The following is a 25,365-nucleotide window of genomic DNA, read 5'->3' as shown; positions in this document are numbered from 1 at the left end:
AGACACTCTCAAAGAACCACAGGCAAGTAACCTATCTTTCTTCTTTGAGATAGCCTCTGCATATCCTCACCTGGGAAAAACAGACTCTCAGAAACATAGGTTGAGGAGTTTTCATTAAAGGATTGCAGAATTGACCTCCGAAATTGAATATCAGACCCCTACTCCCAGTTGAGAAAGTTGTGCTGTGTACAGCGGTATAGAGAATTCCTGGTAGCTGCCCTGTAAATTTCTATAATGGAAACATTAGAGCAGCGGTTCTCAAACTGTGGGTTGGGACCAGTGTTCCCTCTAATTTTTCCCACCCATGTGTGGAATGAATTTTGTTATGTGCACCAATGTGTGCAAGTTAATGGTAGATGATTATTTGACACATCACCTCCATATTGGTGCACATAACAAAATTCATGTGGTGGGGATGAGGGGTTCAGAGTGTGGGAGGGGGCTCAAGGCTGGGGCATAGGGTTGCGGTGCAGGAGTGTGAGGGCTCCGGCTGGGGGTGTGGGCTCTGGGGTGGGGCCAGAGATGAGGGGCTGGGGCAAGGGTAGGGCCATGGTGTGTGGGGAAGGGCTCTGGCTGGGGGTGCAGGCACTGAGGTGGGGCTGGGGATGAGGGGTTCGGGGTGGAGAAGGTGCTCTGGAGCTATGGCAGGAAGAGAGGACTCCCCCCAGCTCTCTCTCCCAGCAGCAGCACCTGGGCTGGGGTGGATAGGCGCCTCTCCCCGGCTGCGGAAGCTCCGGAGTTGGGTTGGGTTGGAGTTGGGTTCGAGAAGAGGTGCCCTGGCCATTCCTGGGTCCGGGCACGGCTGCCCGGGTTTGGGCCAAGCTGCCCTGGCCGGGTCTGGGCTGCGACATGCTGTGTTGGCTGGGGCCAGGCTGCCACAGCTGGAGCCAGGTTGGGCGCCCTGGGTTCGGGCCAACCTGGCCATGTTTGGCTCCGGGCCAGGCCGCCCCTACCATGGCTGGGTCCGGGCCGCGCCGGGCCATGCCACTCTGGGCTGCCATGGCTGGGTTTGGGCCAGGCCGCCGTGGCTGGCTCCGGGGCCGGGCCGAGCTGCCTGGGTCTGGGTCTGCGCAGCGGCATAGTTGGGGGCAGGGGGCCACCCCGGGCATTGCAGGTTGAGGGCCGAGCTAGGTTAGAGCTGGGGGAGGGGCGCTCTCCCCAGCCATGGCAGGTCCCCAGGCAGGTTTCCTGAGCACCTGTGTGGCACTAAATAGGCGGCTGCATGGACACTCAGCTTATGGGGAACTTAGGTCAGAAACCCTAAGTGGGTCGCAACCCCATTTTAATGGGGTCACCAGGGTCAGCATTAGACCTGCTGGGACCCAGGGCTGAAGCTGAAGCCTGAGCTCCACCTCCATCTGAGGCAATGGGGCTCAGGCTGCAGCCCTCTCTCCCCCCAGCAAGAAGGGGGGGTCATGGTGCAATAAAGTCTGACAACTCCTGCATTAGATGCAGGCCATTCATGTGGAGGGAGGCTTAATGCTCACCCTAGCTTAAAGCCTCAGTGTCCAGCCTAATCCATTTGACAGGCACTGAGTGGAAAGGGCATTCCCTCAAAGGCTACAAAAACCTTGGTGACTTCCCTGAAGGTCTTGGCCAAAATTTACAAACCTAGGCACCTAAAGTTAGGCTCCTGTATTGCTAAACTGCCTGATTTCAAAAGGTGCCAAGCTTCTGTACCTCCCACTGTGCTTGTCTTTTTGAGCCCAAGACATAAAAGACATGTAATTCTAAACACCAGTCTGGGAATGGTCTTCCCTGATGCACATTAGACTGCATGCACCCTTATAACCTCCACTACGAAAGCTCAAGTACTGTGAGCAGATGCTGTGTGGTCCCAAGACGCCCTATTTTTCTATGAGGTTCCCAAATCTCATCTGGAATACTCAGAGTTCCACCCTGGTGAAAAATCGTTGGGTACATTTACAATATATTTTATATCGCTCTGACTGAGAATGGCTTCTGATATGGAGCACTGTTCAATTTTAGTCTTTAATTTTAATTATGTGTACCATACATCTGAGAGAGAAACTCTGAGCTCTTTGTAGTCAAATTAGAGAATATGGGCTAAATCTTGTTCCCTTTGAGGTTCAGGAGAGTTTTGCTTCAGCAGGGCCAGAATGAACTTTAGCAGGGCCAGATTTTGAACATCTGAGTCTAGTGTTGGGTTAAGAAAGCCATATGTAATGCACTATGGTCCCAACCACCTTCTCTGTGCACAAGATGAACATTTCAGATGTTTTTTTCTTGACAAATAATCATCTACCATTAACTTACTGCAAATTATCATTGCATTTACTTTCATCTACTTACAACACAGTAAGTTAATAAAAATACTTTATTGCCCAGTGTCGTACAAATATGGAGGACCAAGAGCTATATACCAGTATTTATGACTGAGTTCAAAATAGGGCTAATAATTAGCCAACTAAAGTGCTACACAGCTATAACGAGATATCAGTGACATGAAAACTAAATGAGATAAGGAAACCAGGCTACTTGTTTAAATGTGGATTGCAGATGCTAGGCTTTCACCCAATTCTTTGCGGACACAATCATCTATTACCAAAAAATGAGTGTAACAGCCAATTTAAAATTCTGATTAAATGGCATAAGAAGTTGAAGTTGACATTTGGCTTTGTCAGAGCTTTGGCTCTGAGTTAAACATCAAAAAAATGTTAAAGGGCAAAAAGTCACTGATGATTAGCTCACAGTCAGCAGTGGAAACAATCTTTGTCAAATCTGTGGAGAAACCCATGGATAGTTTCTACTGAATCAACGTATTACAACAGTTAGTCAGAGTTTCAGCAGGTAGCATCAGAAAAGTGGAAGAAATGAATATCCTCTATTTATATAAAATCCACAATTATCAAAGGAAAGGAAGAGATTTGTTTATAAAAGATGCAAGACTCAGAGCTTGTCTGCATTTACCAGGGGATCGATGCACGGGGATCGATGCATCAGCAGTCTATTTAGCGGGTCTAGTGAAGACCCACTAGATCAACCACAGATCACTCTCCCATCGACTCCTGTACTCCACTTGAACGAGAAGTGCAAGGGGAGTCGACAGGAGAGTGTCTCCCGCTGACATAGAATAGTGTAGACCCTGCAATAAGTAGATCTAAGTATGCTGACTTCAGCTATGTTATTCACATAGCTGAAGTTGCGTAATTTAGATCGCTCTCCCCCCGTAGTGTAGAAAAGGCCTCAGAGGTGGTCAGATTAGCCTCAGACATTTGGTCGGTTGCAGTCTCACTCAAGACTGGATGTTATAACTGCCATGAGACGATACTTTTGAAAAATAAATAATTTTACTACATGAAGTACAATTTTTATTTAAAGATGTAAAATATTTTTCTTTACTTACTCCTCGATGTAATAATGTCTTTCCAGGAGAATTAACTACAGGGCTAGCTTCCAATCTCAATTATTCCATAAATACAGAATAAGTCCACTGATTTGGGGATTTCATCAGTGTAACTGAGATCAGAATCTTGCCAATATTTTAATGAGATTATAGGATACCGCGGCAATCTCTATGCACACAGAATCCCCACTGAAGTCAACGTCAGTTTTGCCTGTATCAGGACTGCAGGCATGTGATGAGGCTCTTTGGTTGTTTTTCATGTTTGTTTGTTTGTTTTAAATTTGGCAATCTTGCAGCATTTTTCATTCTCTATTTTTGGCAGAGGGTGGATAGACAAGGTACCTTTGTTCCTATCTTGAATCCTGCATTTCTGCAAGGTGCTCTACCAAGCTACTCTCCCCTCTATCAACTATCAGGTAGCTCAGACAAGGAGCTGAAACATTTTTCATACCCTGCTTCTCTTTCAAAGCAGCCCTTACTTTCTCTCATCAGTCAAAAAGCATCCTTAGTAAGTGCTAACACTTTAGTAACTCTGTGGGCTGTGCTAGCTGGGTCCATGCCCCCAGTGGAGCTTGGGCTACAGGCAGCTTATTCTGCTGTGTCTGACTCCAGGCAGCTTGTTTGCCACTGGCAGCCTGCAGCCCAGGTTCCGTCAGTTTGCACTGGCAGAAACCAAGTGATGAATTCAGCCCAGGAAATCTCACTAATGCTAATTAGATTACACACATTTACAAAGGGCAGAATTTACCCCTCAGTCTATATATTAATTCAGAAAGTAGCAGCTAATGAATTCACTATTTTAGATATTTTTTGTTGAGATGGAGCAAAACAAATTTACTTTTGTGTACAACAATTGATATTCAATTGAATTGTAACACTTTCCTTGGATACACAGAATATTTCCTTAAATATACAAGCTTTTGTAGGGTTTTAACTCCCATAGGATGCATTTTCTGCAAAGCACTTATAGTGCCGAAAGTGGTTGTTTTTTTTAGCTTTGCACATCTAATCTTGTTACCTAAAATACTCCAATATTCCCTAAGGGAGATAAAGTTCAAGTGGATTTATGACAGGTCTCTTCTTACCAAAAAGCTATAGTCTCAGGAGAAATTAGAGGACATTCATACAAAATCCAAGTTTTACACAAATTATGTGTTGGGGGAAAAGGTACAAGAATATATAAAATAAATATGAAAAATCATCACAGGACTGCTGTGGTATAGCTAGCTCCAGCTTTGATGCTAAGAAACAATGTGACCTTTGAACCCTGGTATACATAAACATAAATATGGAAATATAAATGGGAATTTAGAAATATTTTATGTTATTGGGAAATGAAGAAAATTCATCATAATTCAAATTTACTAATGGATAAGATGGCAAATTCCAATTTCTCCTTTAAAAAAATTATTGTTTTGTGAAGGAAAAATGTACAAATGGGCAGAATAGAATATTTTACTCTCTACTGGGTAATGATGCTTTGGCAATTCTTTGTGAGATGTTCACTTTGGTATTGTAATCTGGTAACTGAACTGGCAGCCAATAGAACCTGCCTCCTGCCCTCTCCCCCCCACCCCCTCCACTGCCCTTGTCTCTGCCCCACATCCATTCAGCTCTTAAAGCATTATAGCTCCTTGTCCATTGGAGGAAGTAAAGCATTATAGCTCCTTGTCCGTTGAAGGAAGCACTCCCAGCCCACACAGTATTTCTGAAGTCTTGACTACACTGGAATTTTAGCCACCAATGGAACTACAATTCAGAGTTTGGATTTGCAAAAACTGGTGTAAATTGTGTCCACACTAGGTATTTGCCCCAGTGCAGCTATTTTGGTGGCTAAAATTCCAGTGAAGATAATGCCTGACGGGTGGTCAAAAGGTGTATCTAATTTCAGGGCTTTTTCAGTTGTGGGTTCATTGTCCCCTAAATGTTTAGGAATAACTTTCTATGAGTTTCAATTTGTGAAGTTTTCTGTTCACTTTTTCATTGTGAGGAGTGGCATACCCCTGTGGAAAAAATTGGAGAATCCATTCCTTTAGCTTATGCTCAAATAAATTGGTTAGTCTCTAAGGTGCCACAAGTACTCCTTTTCTTTTTACTCACAAATCATCCCAGATCTGTGCACATCTTAGGGGATCCATAGGAGCCAGGGGATCATCTGCACAGATCCCATTTACATAAATTCTGCCATGCAGCCTCACAGGCTACGGCTAGCTTCTGGACAGCTTGGCATCCCCAGAAGTCCTGGCTTCCTAGGGCTCTCATGAGGCTGTTACCCCCTAATTTCTCTTAAAAGGAAGTTCCAAAGTGTTGCTTTCCCTTACAGATATGGAAGAGAAGAGAATTTGTAGAAACCTGGATGACTCCCAAGTCCTAGCTCCCAAGTCCTTCCTATTTTTGTTCACTAACAAAGTTTATATTTTACTTAGGGCTGTCAAGTCATTAAAAAAATTAATCATGGTTTATCGTGCTGTTAAGCAATAATAGAATACTATTTATTTACATTTTTGGATGTTTTCTACATTTTCAAATATATTGATTTCAATTACAACACAGACTACAAAATGTACAGTGCTCACTTTATGTTTATTTTTGATTACAAATATTTACACTGTAAAAACCAAAAGAAACAGTATTTTTCAGTTTACATAATACAAGTACTGTAGTACAATTTCTTTGTCATGAAAGTTGAACTTGCAAATGATGTACAAAAAATAACTGCAATCAAAAATAAAACAATGTAAAACTTCCTACTTCCTACAAGAACTCTTCCTACTTCTTGTTTAGCCAGTCCCTCAGACAAACAAGTTTGTTTACATTTGCAGGAGATAATGCTGCCCGCTTCCTGTTTACAATGTTACCTGAAAGTGAGAACAGGTGTTCACATGGCATTGTTGTAGCTGGTGTCGCAAGATATTTACGTGCAAGGTGTGCTGAATATTCATATGTCCCTTCATGCATCAACCACCATTCCAGGGGATATGCGTCCATGCTGATGATGGGTTCTGCTCGATAACAATCCAAAGCAGTGCAGACTAATGTATGTTCATTTTCATCATCTGAGTCAGATGCCATCAGCGGAAGGTTGATTTTTTTTTTGGTGGTGGTTCGGGTTCTATAGTTTCCACATTGGATTGTTGCTCTTTTAAGATTTCTGAAAGCATGCTTCACACCTTGTCCCTCTCAGATTTTGGAAGACACTTCAGATTCTTAAACCTGGGTTGAGTGCTATAGCTATCTTTAGAAATCTCACATTGGTACCTTCTTTACGTTTTGTCAAATCTGCTGTGAAAGTGTTCTTGAAATGAACAACATGTGCTAGGTGATCTGAGAATGCTAGAACATGAAATAAATGGCAGAATGTTTGTAAAACAAAGCAGGAGTCATACAATTCTCCCCCAATGAATTCATTCACAAATTTCATTAACACATGATTTTTTTTAATGAGCGTCATCAGCATACCCTGTGAAATGGTGGTTGAAGCATGGAGGGGCGTATGAATGTTTGGCATTATTTGGCACCTTGCAATACCTGTAAATACCTTGCAACGCCTGTGATACCTTGCAATACCTGTGATAAATACCTTGCAACAAAAGTGCCATGTGAATGCCTGTTATCACTTTCAGATGACATAAATAAGAAGCGGGCAGCATTATCTCCGTAAATGTAAAACAAACTTGTTTGTTTTAGCAACTGGCTGAACAAGAAGTAGGACTGAGTGGACTTGTAGGTTCTAAAGTTTTACATTGTTTTGTTTTTGAGTGTAGTTATGTAAAAAAAATCTACATTTGTAAGTTACACTTTCATGATAAAGAGATCACACTACAGTACTTGTATGAGGTGAAATGAAAAATACTATTTCTTTTGTTTATCACTTTTACAGTGCAATATTTGGAATCAAATATAAGAATATAAGGTGAGCACTATACACTTTGTATTCTGTGTTGTAACTGAAATCAATATATTTGAAAATGTAGAAAAACATCCAAGTATTTAATAAATTTCAATTGGTATTGTATTGTTAATCGTGAGAGTTAACTGTGATTAATCGACAACCCTAATCTTACTACAAGTATCCTAGACCAGCATATCCAATCATGGTTTTAGATGGGCAGTCTTTTTTAGCCATAGCTTACAAAGATCACTAACAATGGAGATTTGTGACTACAAATGCCCATGTTGTTGTTTCTCAGCCATGTTTATGCTTAGAGAGAGTCAAAAGCAAAACAAAGTATAATTGATCATAGTTTATTGCCATGATCAGCTATTTTAGAATCATACTTAAAATATCTTGTTGTTACATGAGCAAACTCAGAAATATAGGATTGGTGGATTCTACCTGCAGATGATGGAAGAACTAACTGGTGGGGTCTTCTGGGATGCAGATTGAAATATCTGGTTTCTGTCTTCACTGAGCTGCAAGCAGGAGGAGACCCTCTGCAAGGCATTGGCAGCCTTTCCCTACACAGAAGGATGTGAGTTTTACCCAAGTAAAGACGGCAGAATTAGGGTTTTATCTCACAAAGAACAAACTAGTGAGGATCATTATCCAAACTGAAGAACAAAGGATACCATCAAAAAGAAGTGGAAAGAAAAGAATAAGGCAAGTGAATAAACTGACCCATTGGTCAGTTTCCTTCCAAATACCCTTGTTCACTTAAAGCTGTCCATTTTGTTTTTAATAATACCTAGTTAAAGAGAATCTGCTAGTCTAGAACCCCACACTATTAATAAAACGCTAAAGAATCTGCTGTCCTTTGTGAGTCCACAGGTTGCTGTGCCACACGTTTTATGAACACTTCTGGCAAACAATTAGTAAACTAACTTATTTTGGATTCAAAGGCATATGCTAGAAGTGTTGAGTTTTGAACTGAATATATTCACAAAGTTACTTTATCACAGGTATTTTTCAGATTAAAAATAACAGTTCTTGAACTAATAATGTACCAATTCCTCTATCTGTGTAACGTAAAATTTAGTGTGTTTTTAAATAGAAAACTGAAGGAAATGCTCAGTCAGCTCACAAAGGGGAAACAAACGCAAATGACAGAGGGAGTTAAGTCCCCAGTATTCACCTTATGTTAATCCTCCTCTGAACTCTCCTCCCCTAAACTGGAGATCAGTTGAGAACAGATGAGATGCCTTTATCACCAATCCTGAACGGAATATCTGGGGCTTGGTGGCAAGCCAATCTCAGGTTAAGGCAAGAGCCTAATGAGGGAAGTGAATTCCAGGGCTAACAAAACCTCAGAATTTTTACCTCTGTGGCATAGTATCATGTCCATCTATTTACCAAGCTTTTGTCTGGAAGGGTAGATAGCAGGAATACAGGCATGAACATGGAATTTTCAAGGCTGGGAGGCTGTTCAGGTTGATATTTATCAATGAAATAGGTACGGTATATTGTTTCCCATTTTGTACTTGTGCCAGGAGATTGTATGGTGAAAGCATTTTAGAAATTTCAAAATGAAAATAGACAAAACCCTACAAAGTCAGCCATTTGTACCATAATACTTAAACGCAGAGAGAGAGAGGGAGCAAGCACACATACTTTCCTATCACTCTGACAGGAATTTAAATCAGAGGGAGGGAGTGAATTTTCCATCGATTTTTGGATGAGATCAAGACCATCCTAAGTTCTATCCTAAATGAGAAATTTTGAGGGCTGTTGAACACTGCAAATCCAGAGTGCTCAATGGCCCTTAAAATTTCTCATTTCTTACCAGGGTCGTACGGTTTACTGGTTGTACATTGGGCTAGAGTATTAAACATGTAGGGATAACCAAAGACCTCCATAAGATCATTTATCTAATACAGTCTGCAAAATAACCCAGCACATCTTTGTTTTTACATCTCAAGTTCTGTACTTGTTTGGTTGTCATACTCATGCTGGTGGGTGGGGTTAATGAGAATATTTAAAGACATTAAACTCTGGAGAGTATATACACAAGAAGCCATTGAGGGAGAGAGAAGGCCACAAAGCATATGAAATAGAGTATTATTTTGCCTTTATACATCCGCTTTCCATTGCCACTTATTCAAATATCACCCATCCCTTAACATGCATAAATTTATGTGTTATTTTAATAGATTTGCTGGGTTTATTATATGTTTTTGCATTAAATCCATGCTACATGGATCTCCATCAGTCCTTTAGACCATTTTTAATGTAAATAAATGTTTTCTTTGGGGGTACTTCAACTTTTCTCTTGTTCCCTTTATTTTCCTTACCCATTTAACTTATTTTCTTAATTCTCTTTCCAGAGCTAGCCACCAAAAGATGTCAAGGGAGAATAAGAAGGCAACCTAAGGGAGCACAAGCCACCTTCCTGTCACAGAAGGTTAGCAGAATAAACAGAATTCTGATATACCCATGCTTTAGTGTCTCCTTTCTTCTATATTAGCCCAATACATTTTTATATATTGTTTTAAAGTACTGTACTAATTCTCAGAGAATTTAATCCCAGCAGTGTTATGTCGCTTCATTTTACTGAAAACATGAATCTTATTTTTATAATTATTTTACACTTTTAGCAGATCAGGAATAGCAACTATTTTAGCAGGAGGAAAACAAGGAAAGAAATAAGTATATAAGACCCCTATCTCAGAGCTGTTGCCTTAGGAAGGCAAAGGGTTTGGAATTATTTAATAGGATTCAGAGAGAGAGAGAGAGAGAGAGAGAGAGAGGAAAAGGGGACCTTGTATCCGGAAAAGCTCTTGACAGATGAGCCAAATTACTTCATGGTTACCAGAGAGAGGTTCTGGCTGTTTCAGGGCCCTAAACTATGCTAAATCTATATTATCTGTACTAGAGTGTTTTCTTCTCTGCATGCTCCTGAAGAAGAGAAAGAACCAGTGTCTGGCCTCATAAAAGAAGATAAGCCTTATTTCACCAGGAAGCCACACCCTTTTAAAACACTTCTGAATTACTCTGGCTCTCAGAGGCAACTTCTTCACCTCCTGAGTGATTGAGCTACCCTCCATACTACGTGAGCTCATAAGGTTCATGAGATGACCCCCTATTATTTATATTGTAGCAGTACCTAGTAGTCCATAGTAATGGACCTGGGCCCCATTGTATTCGGCACTGCAGAAACTCATAAAAACAGACAATCCCTGCTCCAAAGAGCAAACAATCTAATAAACCTTCTAAACTTGTATGTGAAGGGAGCTGGAGTCAGTCAGAGCACTGACAAGCATCCTAAAGCATGCAGATTAGGCAAATCAGAGGGGTGGGAGAGAGTCTTCATTCCCTGAGCACTGCTACCTGGGCTTGGGGAGTAAACGGTAAGTGGGAAAGGGGTTCTTCACTCCGCAGACCCTCTCTATGAGAATTGTGGAGTAGCAGGACAGGTGGTGAGGTTCTATCCTGAGTCCTGTTGACCATGGTTCTCCTGTCAACCACATTTCCACCCCTCTTCATCCCCAGTCCTTCAGGTATTAAGCAGAAGGGAAGTCACATTCTTTTTTTAAAATATTGCTAAGGTTTTGCTGGGTTAACATGCCTAAAACCTTGTATAGGCATCTTTTAATTATTATTTAAATCTAAGTAAATAAATGAATAAATGCACCTCCTCTATTCTACAGAAAAACTCTGAGCCTGAGCACCAACTAAGATTTTCAGGAGGGTGATGAGCTTTTTGTAGTCCTTAGCAGTTCTGCAGTATCAGGTGCAAGGTGGTGAATGAAAACTAAGGTTAACAAGAGACTTGGTAATCATCAGACTGAATGGTCATTTCCCCCTTTAAGCTTGACATCTCCCAGCACAGAGGTGGGCAAACTATGGCCTGCGGGCCACATCCTGGCCCAGGAGGCTAGCCCCCAGCCCCTCCCCTGCAGCCATGCAGCCGCAATGCTCTGGGCGGTGGGGCTGCAGAGCCCGGCCTGACCCGGTGCTCTGTGCTGCACAGTGTGGCTGCCTTTCGTGGTGCAGCTGCGCTGCCAGCCACCGGTGCTCCAGGCAGTGCGGTAAGGAGGCAGGGAGCAGAGGGGGGGGTGGATCGAGGGCAGGGGAGATCAGGAGGCGGTCAGGGGCGTGGATAGGGGTCAGGGCAGTCAGAGGGCAGGGAACAGGGGGGTTGAATGGAGCTAGGGGTCCTGGGGGGGCAGTCAGGAAGGAGAGGAGGGGTTGGATGGGGTGCCAGGAGGCGGTCAGGGGACAGGGAGGGGAGGTGGTGGATGGGACAGGGGTCTGGGGGGGCAGTCAGGAAGGAGGGGGGGTTGAATGGGGTGGGGGGGCAGTTAGGGTCAGGGGGCAGTTAGGGGCAAAGGGTCCGGTGGTGGTCAGGGAGAAGGGGTGGTTGGATGGGGCAGGAGTCCCAGGGGGCATTCAGGAAGGAGGGGGGGTTGGATGGGGAAGCGGGGGGAAGTTAGGGGACCGAGAGCATGGGGGGTGGATGGGACACGGGTCCCCGGGGGGCCGTCAGGGAACAGGGAGGGTTGGATGGGGCAGGAGTCCTGGGGGAGCTGTCAGGGGGCGAGAAGTGGGGGGGTCGGATATGGGGCAGGGGCCAGGCTATGCCTGGGTGTTTGGGGAGGCACAGCCTAACCGGCCCTCCATACAATTTCAGAAACCCGATGCGGCCCTCAGGCCAAAAAGTTTGCCTGCCGCTGTCCTAGCATCTACTGGAGAAAGCCTCCACGCTTGTGAGCCTCTTTGCATTTGCAGGAATGGGGTTTTTACTCCATCAGTCCTTTGGACCATTTATTTGGACCAAATAAATTCCACACACAAAAACTTTGTTCAGGTGAAGTTAAAGTTGCAGGCACTTTTCAGTTGTTTGAAAGCAGATGGTGTTTCATTAACTTGAGTATTACTAAAGCATTATTAGTCCTTCCTGCGTACAATTTTATAGGAATCTTTGGTTTTTAAAAGCCATTTTCCAATAAAAAGGTTTGCATCCATAAATGTGTGGCTAAATCACACTTTAAGAAAGCAATAGATTATGGAGCCATTCATCTTTTCAAAATTAAATATACCACAGTCATAGCCTGTAGACTTCATTACGTTTGTATTTTTAAAAAATGTCAAGGCCAAACATTCATGAAGATTTGTACAGCTAATCCATAAATCAAGTTTTCCATGGCAGATAGCTCCATTTCTCTATTATTTGACTTTTCTCCCTGAAAGATGTTCAAATGAACAAATATAATTCCTTAAGACTAATTATAGAAAATAAGTAATATAGTACTTTTAACTTCATTCTGGGAAACCATATGGCTGCAACTCTAAGAGGCCAGAGTTAAGTTGTGGTTGTTGTTTGTGTGAGAGTCAGTGTCTTGTTTGAGAGATTAAACTTTAATTTTCAATTTGCTGGGTTTCTAACAGGATTTATTTAGATTTTAAATTCTAACAATCTGTAAAGATACACTCAAACTACCAATATATACCCGCAATCTTAATTTCACCTTTATGAAGCTTTTGTGTGAATAATGTTTAACACTAAAGTAGAATTAAAGCAGAACAACTTTCGTAATTGAGAGAATAAAAAATTAGGCCTGAACCTACAGAAATTTCTGATAGACCTTAGGGTGTAAAAAAGAAAGCCAGTTTCTCCCACCAGTTTTGATTTTAATTTATCAGCTGCTAAATTAAAATGTACATTATGAGTCTACATGCTGAAAAAAATATACCTCTAGGTTCTAAAACTTTTTTTGCATTTTTCCCTTTACTTTCAAGTAAAGTCCAATGGAATAAATTACGTTCTAAGGACAGATTCTGTTCTAAGTTAAACCAGTGTAAATATGGTGTAAACAAAATTAAACATTGGCTTCCATGTTATATGGACATCTTTGGTGTTCAATTTTTCATCATTGAGTAACAGATGATGCCACATTTACAGGTCAGGAGCCCAAATTATGATTTAATTTACACTGGTGTAAATGCAGCCTAACTCCTCTGAAACCAGGTGGCCAGACAATGGTGCTACATTGATTTATACACCCTGAGAATCTGGTCCAGTTCATACCTGGCAAATATCCCTGGTGGTGGAAAGTCTGTTGCAGATATGGTAATGCTAGAAATATGCCACACTTTTCCTTCTCTGGGGGACTTGTTGCAGAGCCACACAGCACAAAGAACAGGTGCCACTGATAAAACAGGGGTCATGGAGTAACTCCATACGTTCCCTTATCAGAGTCCATCAGTAGGGATGGAGACCTAACCTCAATTTAAAGCTGCTTTAAAGGAAATCAGTGTTACTCCCACCTGTTTTCTCTCAGAGTGAACTGAATGGAGGGCAGGTAGCCAGGCCAGAGTGGAAAGTATAATTTATCACTCCCTGAGTCATCTTAAATGAATTTTCCCCAATGGAGTTAATTGCTGATTTGACTCAGTGTAACTGAGAGCAGAGCTTGACCCAGAATCAGTTATCTTCATTCATTCACTAAGTTTACACTTACCAACATTCTAGCCTGGAATGTATTTTCTAAATTTAAAATTATGAAAAAATACTTGCAACAAAACATGTAACAGAGATGAATCCAAGCACCTAGAGCCAAACTCACCCAAAGCAAGAATGTTCCGATCAAGTTTTCTAATTGGGCCCATCTCTAATGTACTCATCAGCATTAACCTCTCTGTTTACTAAATGATAAACTAGAGAGACACAATTCTTCTTTTGTTATAATGCAGACAAAAACTACTGAAATCATTATGCTGTCATGGTAGAAACTATAGTTGACTAGAAAAATACTGGAGCAATGGACTTTCACCAATATCCTGTCACAGCAGTTAAGATCAGCTGGGAGGTTTCAACTCGCAGCTGGGAGGCTCTCAACTCGCACAGCTACTGAACCTTCCAAGAGCAGTGGCAGGGCTCCCTCTCAGTTTAGGACCCCCTGCCTTTGGAATTCATTCCCCTTGACAGCCTGTCAGAGCGAAAGTGTACCAATCTTCAAGGCACAATGCAAGACAATTATTTTATATAGCTTTTGACTGTTTTTGTTTTGATACCAGGGGCTCTGAGGGAAGGTTGTGTGTGAACAGCAAATCTAATTTGAGTTTTATTCTTTGCAACTGCTTTAACAATGATACGTGCTACAGAAGTGAGTAACTAATAAGGCTCTATTGTCCCCTCCATTTTTTGGAGCAAAAAGGACAAGAGACAAGAAAATATGGGCAAATGAAGTGAGGAAACAATGTCACTTCTGCTATATTATTCCCATGACTCCAGTTACATATGGGGTGGTCTTGGGTGAGAAAGGGCAGGGCAGGAAGAAAAGCATCTGTCTGTGCACTCATCCTCCTTACAAACCAAAGGACCGGTTACAGGATTAATTTACCAGTTTCTCCCTCTACTATGAAATAAAGGGGCTGTTAGTGAATCTGTAGTAGAAATTTTGCTATCATGAAGCTGAGGAGAAGAGAGAGTAGGTGAAAGACAGGATCCAGTGTTAAGGTACAGAGTCTTTGCAGGATGAATTCCACATTTTATTTTTTCATGGGGTCTGAAAATTAGAGAACATAGGATCAATATGGTCCAAGGACTATACATTTCTTGGTATATAAATACTGTTTTTCCACAATCCAATGTTTCTCTAGCAAAAACTAGAAGAATCCCATCCTACAAGCACCCAGTGGTAATGTGTCTCCCTGGACCAAAGAGAAGAACTACAGGCTGCCTGAAAATCTCATTCCAGTTGGCCAGTAAAGCCAAATGGTGGGGAAGCTTGTGGGAGGACTGAGCAGCTATCCCAAGCAGTCTCTGCCAAGAGAGCTCCAAGGAAGCCAAAGCCAGAATTTACAGCTTACCTCCCGCTGGTCGAAACTCTATGGGTTGTAGAGTGCATCTGTCTCCATTTTGTATTTCTTTCTTATATAATTTTTTTTTAAAAACCCATAAAATGGAGCGTGTGTATGCACACAGACAGAATTTCTATAAAAAATTAACAATAAACAGTAACAGTTTCCAAGTGCACAGGTTAAAAATGTTAAAAAATATATAATGGAAATACTGACACAAAATTAAACAGTATTTCAAGATTATCTAACAGGGAGGGATTTTCAAAAGAGCCCACATGAGTTAGTCACCCAATATGGCATCTGGTACCCAATTTGCTTAGGTACTTTTGAAAATTCTGTGCACAATATTCAAGTTTTGATTGTTGAAATATTTCATAAATGTTTTTCACATAAAATCTCACATTGCTTTTGGGGGAATAATGTGCCTTTCCTGTTACACATTTAATATCGGATAGAGCATTCTGGTGTTTTAGAATTATGGCTGATCACAAAACAAGAATTTGGTTTTGTGAAGTATTTTTAGGTTTAGAAATCTGTTTTCATACTGACTCAGAACAAAACCAAGGACCTTTCACATTTTTTTCAAAAAATAAAATAAAAAGAGACAAAGAGACCTACCTGAGAACAGCCAATAGCCTAGTGGGTAGGGCACTCACCGGGACTGTAGGAAACCCATGATCAAGTCCCTGCTTTCATTGAGTGCTGTACCACAGGGCTATTGAGTCAGTCTGTTTCTCTCTCTCAATCTCTTCTGCTGGAGCTGTGCCACAATGTATTAAGAATTAAATATTCTCTGGGCCAGACTGAGAGATTGACTCTATAGCCTGGTGAAGGGTTCAGGTACTCACTTGAGACGTGGAAGACCCAGGTTCATGTTCCTTCTCTGAATCAGGCAGAGCAGGGACTCGTTGAATCTGTGTCTCCCTACCACTGGTCATTACCACTGGCCTAACCACTGGTCATTAGCTATTCTGGAGTGGATCTCCCTCTCAAAATTCCATCCTGCATATAGGAAACTTATTAACATTTTTTTTTTAAAAAAAGGTTCACTGAAAAAATTCCTGACAAACTCTACTTAGAATTCAGTGTGGAATGGTTAGATAAACAAAATTAGACAGACCTTCCTCCTTTTCTGGACTGAGATGAGAAGACTGGACACACCATTTCACTGATACCTGGGATTTGTACGGTGCGTATATTTGTATTTTTCTGTTGTCCCAATCTTTCGCTATCATTCCACATTTTCAAGGCTTACTTCTAGTGAATGAAGGGATTCTAATTCAAGGACATCCACAATGGGTACTGTACAATTTCTTCATTCAGGTGACACCAACCCAGTCTGAGTCAGGTCAGTGTGAAACCCTGATCTAATAAGGTCTTTCCCACTCATTTTAAAAGAAAACAAGAGTATCCAAAAGCTAAATATCCTTCAGTTCTTCCATTCACATCAAATTACATCCACATGTCAATCCAACCTCAATGAAAGAATATGAAAGACATCTTGGCACATCTGCTACATTTGATTAGCCAGCTGGAGATAAGGATTGTCACTCAATTTTTTCCCCTCAAACTAGTTTTAAGGGGTCAGCCATCAGAAGGTTCAATTTCGTCAAGAAATGTGAGACTAAAATGCCCTCAAAATAATTCTAACCACTTTTACCCTATAACTTCTGTACAAATACTCAATTTACCACAGGATTTAACAACAGTAGTTCACACCTGAAGGTCATCCATACTGCAGCTTAAGTATGTTAATTCAGTCTGATGGAAATGTATGTTTTTGCATTTCTTGTTTGTTACAAATATCACAACATAAACATTTTAAATAGGGAGAGAATATATGTAAACATATTGCACATGTCACTTAACATTTCCAAATTATAATGCAAAGTATGATATATCAGTAAAATCCATTTTAAAATTATTGTGCTTTGTAATTATTATAGCTTGAATTATCCTAGTAGGGGGAAAAAAACCTACTTATATTCCTTATTCCCTTGCAGCATCATTACTGGATTTTCCATTTTTGGATACAACAATTTTTTTAAAATACATTTTATTAATAAGCTACTTGAATTATAAAGACTATTAAATTATGCCTGTACAGTAGCTATAAAATGTGGCCATACTTTGGTTTCAGTTACATAAGGAAAATCTAAGTAATTCAGCTGAAAACAATTGATATATTCCAGACGAATACTCAGTACTGAAACCAGGAAAAACCCTATTCTTAAAAAAAGGCCATGCATGACCTTTTTTGTTCAAGATAAGCAAACACTTTTCTTTTATAAATCTCATCCAAAAGATGCCCTGCAGACTATATAACATAATACTCAATTTATCTATCATGAAAAGGTTTGAGTCTTCTGTGTCTGGTTAATAAATAATAAATTGAGATTCCTTGACAAATCACAGATGGAACCATGTTGATGGCATGTAAGCTAGTTAGGCTGCAGAAACTCTAGTTAGAGAGAGTGCAGAAGAGAACAATAGCTGTAATGTAAAAAAACAATTTAGAATTCATCTAGTGGAATCTGTCTTTATGATGAAAATCCAGTCCAACAGATACTACAAGCTCACTAGCTTCCCTATATATCATTAGGGACATATATTCAGAATACTTGGAGTTAACAAAAAAGTGCTGAGTGCAATTTTCATGTCTTTTTCTCTCCAGAGATTTGAAGTGACAATCCAGAAAAACCCTTGAGGAATTCCACCATGATTTCAACAATTTCCATCCCAGCATCAACCTCAGCCTGGTCCAGTCCACACAAGAGATCCACTTCCGAGACACTATGGTACTAATAAGCGGTGGTCACATAAACACCACCCAATACCGGAAACCTACTGATCGCTATTCCTACCTCTAAACTATTTCTCCATGTTTATTTCCCTCCCCACCCCCCATGGTTCCTCAGATGTTCTTGTCAACTGCTGGAAATGGCCCACCTTGATTATCACTACAAAAGGTCATCCGTCGTCCCCCCCCGCTCTCCTGCTGGTAATAGCTCACCTTAAAGTGATCACTCTGGTTACAGAGTGTATGGTAACACCCATTGTTTCATGTTCTCTATGTATATAAATCTCCCCACTGTATTTTCCACTGAATGCAACCGATGAAGTGAGCTGTAGCTCACGAAAGCTTATGCTCAGATAAATTGGTTAGTCTCTAAGGTGCCACAAGTCCTCCTTTTCTTTTTGCGAATACGGACTAACATGGCTGCTATTCTGAAACCAGAAAAAAACAGTTACTAGCCTTCTGTAACTGTTGTTTTCGCGATGTGTTGCTCATATCCATTTCAATCTGGGTGTGTGCTCACCCCAATCACAACCACTGAAAAGTTTTTCCCTCAGTGGTATCTGTTGGGTGCGCTCTGGTGCCCCCTGGAATCGCACGCTCATAGCACCCGTATAAAGGGCCCTGCTGCTCCCTCAGTTCCTTCTTGCCAGCTAACTCCGACAGAGGGGCAGGAGGGTGGATAATGGAATGGGCATGAGCAACACATCTTGAAGAACAACAGTTACAGAATGTTCGTAATATTTTTTTTTCTTCTTTGAGTACTTACTCATGTCCATTTCAATGTAGGTGACTCCCAAGCAGATGTAGGAGGAGGGTTCAGAGTTCATTGACAAGCAGATTGTAACACTGCTCTGGCAAATCCAGCATCGTCACTAGCATCCTGAGTGATGGCATAGCGAGACACAAAAGTGTGGACTGATTCATGGATATTAAGGTCAGAAGGGACCGTTATGATCATCTAGTCTGACCTCCTGCACAACACAGGCCACAGAATCTCACTCACCCACCCACTCCTGCGGAAAAACCTCTCATCTATGTCTGAACTATTGAAGTCCTCAAATCGTGGTTTAAAGACTTCAAGGAGCAGAGAATCCTCCAGCAAGTGACCCGTGCCCCATTCTACAGAGGAAGGTGAAAAACCTCCAGGGCCTCTTCCAATCTGCCCTGGAGGAAAATTCCTTCTCGACCCCAAATATGGTGATCAGCTAAACCCTGAGCATATGGGCAAGATTCACCAGCGAGATACCCAGGAAAGAATTCTCTGTAGTAACTCAGATCCCACCCCATCTAACATCCCATCACTGGCCATTGGCCTGATGACCAAGCTGCCTCTGTACAGATGTCCTGGACAGGAACCTGTGCCATGAATGCAGCTGAAGATGCCTGTGCCCTTGTGGAATGTGCCGTCAGGACAGGAGCAGGGACCTTTGCCAGTTCGTAGCCTGTGTGGATACAGGAAGTAATCCACTATGAAATTCTCTGGGCTGAGACTGGAAAACCTTTCATCCTGTCTGCAACAGCCATAAGAAGTTGAATAGTTTTCCTGAAACTATTTAGTCCTTTCTATGTAGAAGGCAAATGCACATCTGACGTCTAGTGAGTGAAGTCTCTGCTCCTTGTTTATTAGCATGTGGTTTCAGATAGATTAGAAGGAAAATATCCTGTTTACTATGGAATTGTGAAACCACCTTCAAGAGGAGGGCTGGGTGAGGATGCAGCTGGACCTTGTCCTTGAATAATATCGTGTATGGAGGTTCTGAAGTAAGGGCCCTCATCTCCACGACCCTTCTTGCCAAAGTAATGGTGATTAGGAATGCCATCTTCCAAGACAAGAAGAATGGAGACCATGTTGCCAGTGGCTTGAATGGGGGACCCATGAGCCTTGACAATACCAGGTTGAAATCCCAGGGTTCCGTACCCGAGGCTACAATCTGTCATTGAGAAAACAACTACAGATAGTGTTTGAGAAGACAGACCGGCCATTTACCCACGGGTGAAATGCCGAAATTGCAGCCATGTGGACTAATCGATGACACAGATAGCCCTTGCTACCTCAGGTGTAGCACATAGCCCAGAATTAATGGCATTGGCATTGATGACATTGTGGGTGAGATGCCATTCTGCAGTGACCAGATCTAGAACCTTTTCCACTTTGCCAGGTACAAAGCTCTAGAAGACTGCTTCCTAAAAGAACTTAATGAACCTGTCCCGAGCATGCTAGCTCCAAGGGGTTCAGCCATGGAGCTTCCAGGCCGTGAAATGAAGGGAATCAAGATCCAGATGATGCAAGTGATCATGGTCCTGGGATATCTGGTCCGGAACCTGAGGTAGTCAGATTGGTGGTTCCATCTACAGGTTCAGAAATGTGGTGAACCACTGCTGTCATAGCCGGGCTGGGGCTATTAGGATGACGAATGCTGTGTCCCATTTGATCCTCAGGAAGACCCTCTGCATGAGAAGAATGAGTGGAAACACACAGAGGAGATGACCGGCCCAAGGTAAGAGGAAGGCATTTGTAAGAGATCCTGGACTGTGGCCCAGAAAAGAGCAGAATTAGAGACACTTCCTGTTGTGCTTCATTGGAATCTACTGGGGGAGTTCCTCACTTCTGGAAGATGACTTTTAGGACCTCTGGGTGAATGGACCACTTGTGGTGGTTGTAGAAGTCCTGCTGAGGTGATTTGCTAGTTCATTCTGAGAACCTGGCACATAGTAGGCCTTGAGGTGAATCGAGTGGGCTATGCAAAATTCCCATAACCAAAGTGCCTCCAGGCACAGGTGAGAGGAGTGCACTCTGTGCTGCCTGTTGATATAGAACATGGATGTTGTGTTGTCTGGAAGGACCGGCACACACTTGCCCACTACATGGGGTTGAAACACCTGGCAGGCCAGGCAAACTGCCCTGAGCTCTTTGAGGTTCATGTGTAGCAAGAGCTTCTGGAGACCAGAGGCCCTGAGTTCTGAGGGGCCCCAAGTGAGCTTCCCACCCCATTGCCGACGCATCTGTGACAAGGGACACTGATGGTTGGGGTCTTGAGAAAGGGACTCCTGTGCACACTGCTAACGGGTCTAGCCACTATTCAAGGGAAGTAGTCACAGACAGGGAGAAGGTAATTACTGAGTCTAGCTGGTGGCAGCTTTGAAAGTATACCGACACCAGCCATGCCTGAAGAGGTCTGAGACGAAGTCTCGCATGGTGAACCACATAGGTACATGATGCCATGTGGCCCAGGAGTTGCAAGCAATTTCTTGCAATGGTGATTCATTACAGAGGCTTTCTATAGGCCTCGTTATTGCTTGGAACAATGATTCTGAGAGAGAAGCTCTGGCCTGTACTGAGTCTAGTATTTCCCTGATGAATTCTATCCTCTGAACTGGGGAGAAAGTGATTTCTATGAGCAGACCTAAGTCTTGAAAGGTCAACTGTATTAGCCTCACATCTCCCTATATCTGAAGTTTGGACCGACCTCTGACCAGCCAGTCGTCAAGTTATGGATAAACCTGAACCCCTTGTCTCCTCAGGAAGTCCACGACGACTGCCATTTCATGAACATGCGAGGGGCCACTGACAGGCCAAACAGGAGCACTATAAATTGGTATTGCACATGGTTCACAATGAATCTGAGGAACCTTTTGTGTCCCTGAAAGACTGCAATGTGGAAATAAACATCCCTCAAATCAAGGGCAGTATACCAGTCTCCTGAATCCAGGCAGGAGATGATGGAGGCCAAGGAGACCATGCAGAACTTCAGCTTCATGAATTTGTTGAGGTTTCACAGACCCAGAATCAGTCTGAGACCGCTGTTGGCTTTCGGGATTAGGAAATAGTGGGAGTAGAACCCCCAGCCCTTTAGCTCTGGTAGAATCACGTCCACTATTGCCACCCTTAGAAGCAGCTGCACACTTGGGCTAAAAGTTGCTTGTGAGAAGGATCCCTGAAGAGGGACAGGGAGGAGGAGTGGGAAAGGGGGAACAACAGAAATGAATTGTGTATCCCAGTGCTGTCATGCATAGCACCCAGAGGTCAGAGTTAATACGGGCCCAAATCCGAAAGAAGTGAGACAACCGGTCCACAAAAAGTGGGAAGTTTGGATTCACAAATTGTCCTGCCCATAATCCCCGAGCATCCCATCAAAACGCCTGCTTTGACACCACCGAGTGTCTAGGGGGTGCAGGCACGGATGCAGATGCAGATTGTGGCAGAGGCCTCTTCCTGTAACCCCTACTCCTCCTTCTGCTATAGTCTTGTCGAGCAGGCGGCTGGAAGAAGTGAGCCGTCAACTGGGGCCTATAGTGCTTCCTCAAGGGGGCCAGTGTATGAAGGCCTAAGGACTTCAAGTGTGGCCCTTGAGTCCTTCAAGCTGTGCAATATGGAGTCTTTCTGCTCAGAAAAGAGCGACATATTCCCCCCAAAAAGGTCCTGTAATGTGTGTTGGACCTCATGCAGCAAGCCCAAGGATTGAAGCCATGAGCATCTATGCACAGTCACAGCTGAGGCCATGGATCGGGCTGCCGAGTCCACCCATCCAGGGCTGCTTGTAGGGATGCCTTTGCTATGGACTTGCCTTCCTCTACAAGGGCCACAAATCCCATCTGGAGTCCTGTTGTAGCAACTCCTAACATTTTTACATAGAATCCCAGGAGTTGAAATAGTACCTGTTCAGGAGCACTTGCTGATTGGCGATCCTGAGCTAGAGCTCCCTTGTTGAATAGACCTTCCTCCCAAAAAGATCTAACTTTTTGGCATCCTTGACCTTGGGTGTTGGCCCATTAACCCTGCCTTTCCCGTTAGTTGGCTGTGAACCCCACCAAAAAGCCCAGTGGTGGATGAGTGTACAGGAACTCAAACCTTTTAGCTGGGACAAAGTATTTCTTTTCAATTTTCTTTGCTGTCGGCTGAAGGAATGCTGGGGTTTGCCATAATGCAAATGGGATCCATTATGGCATCATTCAGGGGCAATGCCATTCTCATTGCCACCAAGACGTCCACCAGGGAATGAGAGGACTCTCTGATTTCCTCCACCTGGATACATAGGTTCTGAGCTACCTTCCTTGGGAGCTCTTGAAAAACCTTATAATCCTTGCGGGGAGGTAGGGGGAAAAGCAATATCAGTTCCCGTGACTGCCTCACATGGGGAAGAGGAGGACGATGCCTAAACTAGCATCAGGCCCTGCTCTTTGCCCTCGGCACCAGATGGGTCCCAGGATGACATCTCTTGATATGTGGGTAGTGGGAGAGGTCTGGGTTCCAAAACCACCAAATATGACCTTCTGAAGTGTGACCCTGGCTGCGATAAGAAACCCCAGGGGTTCCAGAAAGGCCACTATGTGGGGAACTGGCACTGTCCTGGAGGCCACACCGCAGGTGGGACTCCTTGGCTCGGGTCCATAGCAGGATAGCGCCAGGTGGAATGGTGGTGCCGGCTCCTACGTGAAATGTAAGACTCCACCTCCAAGTCCATCTCTGAGGATTCCTTCAGAGACCAGGGTGGAGCAGTGCTAACCAGTACCAGTGACCGGTACCGGGAGGGAGGAGACCAGGGTTGCACCCTCATGGCAGTTTCAAAGGAGAAACCAATCTGAGGCCTTGAGCCTGCAGAAGTCTTTCCTGCCAATGCCACTGCTGACAGCTCTTGTATGGCTGGGGACGGCAGTATAGTTACAGTGAGCTGTACCGCAAACACCTCTGGCATTGATAGTACCAGCAGGGTAGTGAGGCTCTGGAGGCTCTCCGGAAGCTCTCCCACGGTGGTGAGTCTATCGGCACTGGACTCAATGGCTCCCACTTCAGGACCAGAGTCAACAAAGCATTGTAGACTGTCAATGCTGCAGAGTGATTCGACGTGGGTCACACCCTGGCAGTGTCCCTCTACCCCGCCAACCTCGGGGTTGGCAACTGCCCTCTGTCAGTCTTCTTTGTTTCTTCCTAAGCACCTGCGACAGGAACAGTGCTGAGGTTGTCTCACCAGCGCAGCTTTCTTTGGTACTGCAGATGTTCGACAGTGCCACGGCTCCTTAGACCCAGACGGAGCATCTCATCTTGGTGCCAGAGATGGAGAACGACATAGAGTGTCCCAAATTGTCCCAACCAGGGAGCTCCTTACCGAGGCCAAAGTACTTGGTGCCAAATCCAAGTGATAGACTGGAGTCTAGCGTCTCTATCTTTTTGGTGTGGAGCTTGAAGTCCTTACAAACCTTGCACTGCTCCCGCATGTGAGCTTCCCCCACACACTTGAGGCAACTGGAATGGGGGTCACTCACAGACATAAGCTTGTCATCAAGACTCACAAGGCTTAAATCCCAGAGACCAAGGCATGCCCCAGTCCACTTAGTTAGGAGTTAGCGAACCCCTCTAACTATTTAACTAATAAGTGAAACTTACCTACTAAATTCCGGACAATAAGACAGTGAAAAGACCACTGAGGAATACTTGCAGAAACAAGGCTGAGGTAGTTCCAGCAACCACCACAGGCAGTAAGAAGGAACTGAGGGAGCGGCTGGACTCTATACCACTGCTATGAGTGCGTGATTCCAGGGGGCACCAGAGCCAATACCACTGATGCAAAAATTTTCCAGCAGCAGTGCTCTGGGCGAGCAAATACCTACACTGGAGCAAGCACTTGAAGAGGAATTACAGCAATAAGGTTCCTGTGATACTTCCAGAGGATAAGTATCAAAAGGACTCAAACAAAATCAAAGTCTCTCCAGACCTTAACAAAGTTTGCACCTGTGCTGTGAGTGCACCTGAAGCAAAACTGGAATTTATCAAAAGTTAGGACACAAATGGAATATAGCTTGACATAATACTAAGGTATGTCTACAGAGCAGCTGGAAGGGTGCATCCTTTCAGGTCGACAGACACCACTTAGTTCTGCTTGAGCTAGTGTGCTATAAATAGCAGTGTGGCCACCGTGGTAAGGGCAGTGGCACAGGCTAGCTGTCCAAGTACTGTCCCATCTGATCGCCTGGGTACATACTCAGGCAGCCAGAACAAGCCACTGCCCACACCACCGTGGCTGCACTGATACTTTTAGCACGCTAGCTTGAGCAAAGCTAGCACATGTCTGTGTACCTATGCTGGGAAGCATGCTCCCAGTTGCTGTTTGGACATATCCTAAGAAACCAGGCTCATATTTTTAAACTTGAGTGTTTAAACTTAGGCAAGTTTAAATAAGTGGATTGATTTTCAGAACTGCCAAACACGCTCAGCTCCCATTACCTTCCCATTGACTTCAATGGGAGCTGTCAGCACTCTGAAGATCGAGCCATTTATTTAGATCAGTAATACTTAGACCTCAGTGGCTCAGGAGCCAAATTAGCAATCAACTTTAATATTATATATTTTTTATTTTAATTTTTATATACATCTTATAGCAAAATAATAATACTTGGTCAGTCATTTTATCAACTACAGTTGGTTAATAACATAGTTAAAGTATCCCCATTGGTTAATAATTA

At 43.2% G+C, this 25,365-nt stretch overlaps 1 protein-coding gene across 1 annotated transcript in view; it reads right to left on the bottom strand.

Annotated features, from left to right (window-relative positions):
- The window catches only part of TENM1 (teneurin transmembrane protein 1), a 388,806-nt gene that overhangs the window by 326,183 nt on the left and 37,258 nt on the right, over window positions 1-25,365 (bottom strand). The window lies entirely within an intron of this gene.

Source organism: Eretmochelys imbricata, chromosome 9 (genome assembly GCF_965152235.1).
Source record: "Eretmochelys imbricata isolate rEreImb1 chromosome 9, rEreImb1.hap1, whole genome shotgun sequence".
In the NCBI taxonomy this organism is placed as follows: domain Eukaryota; kingdom Metazoa; phylum Chordata; order Testudines; family Cheloniidae; genus Eretmochelys; species Eretmochelys imbricata.
The sequence above is the reverse complement of the archived record's forward strand: the minus strand, read 5'-3'. Positions and strand labels throughout refer to the sequence as shown.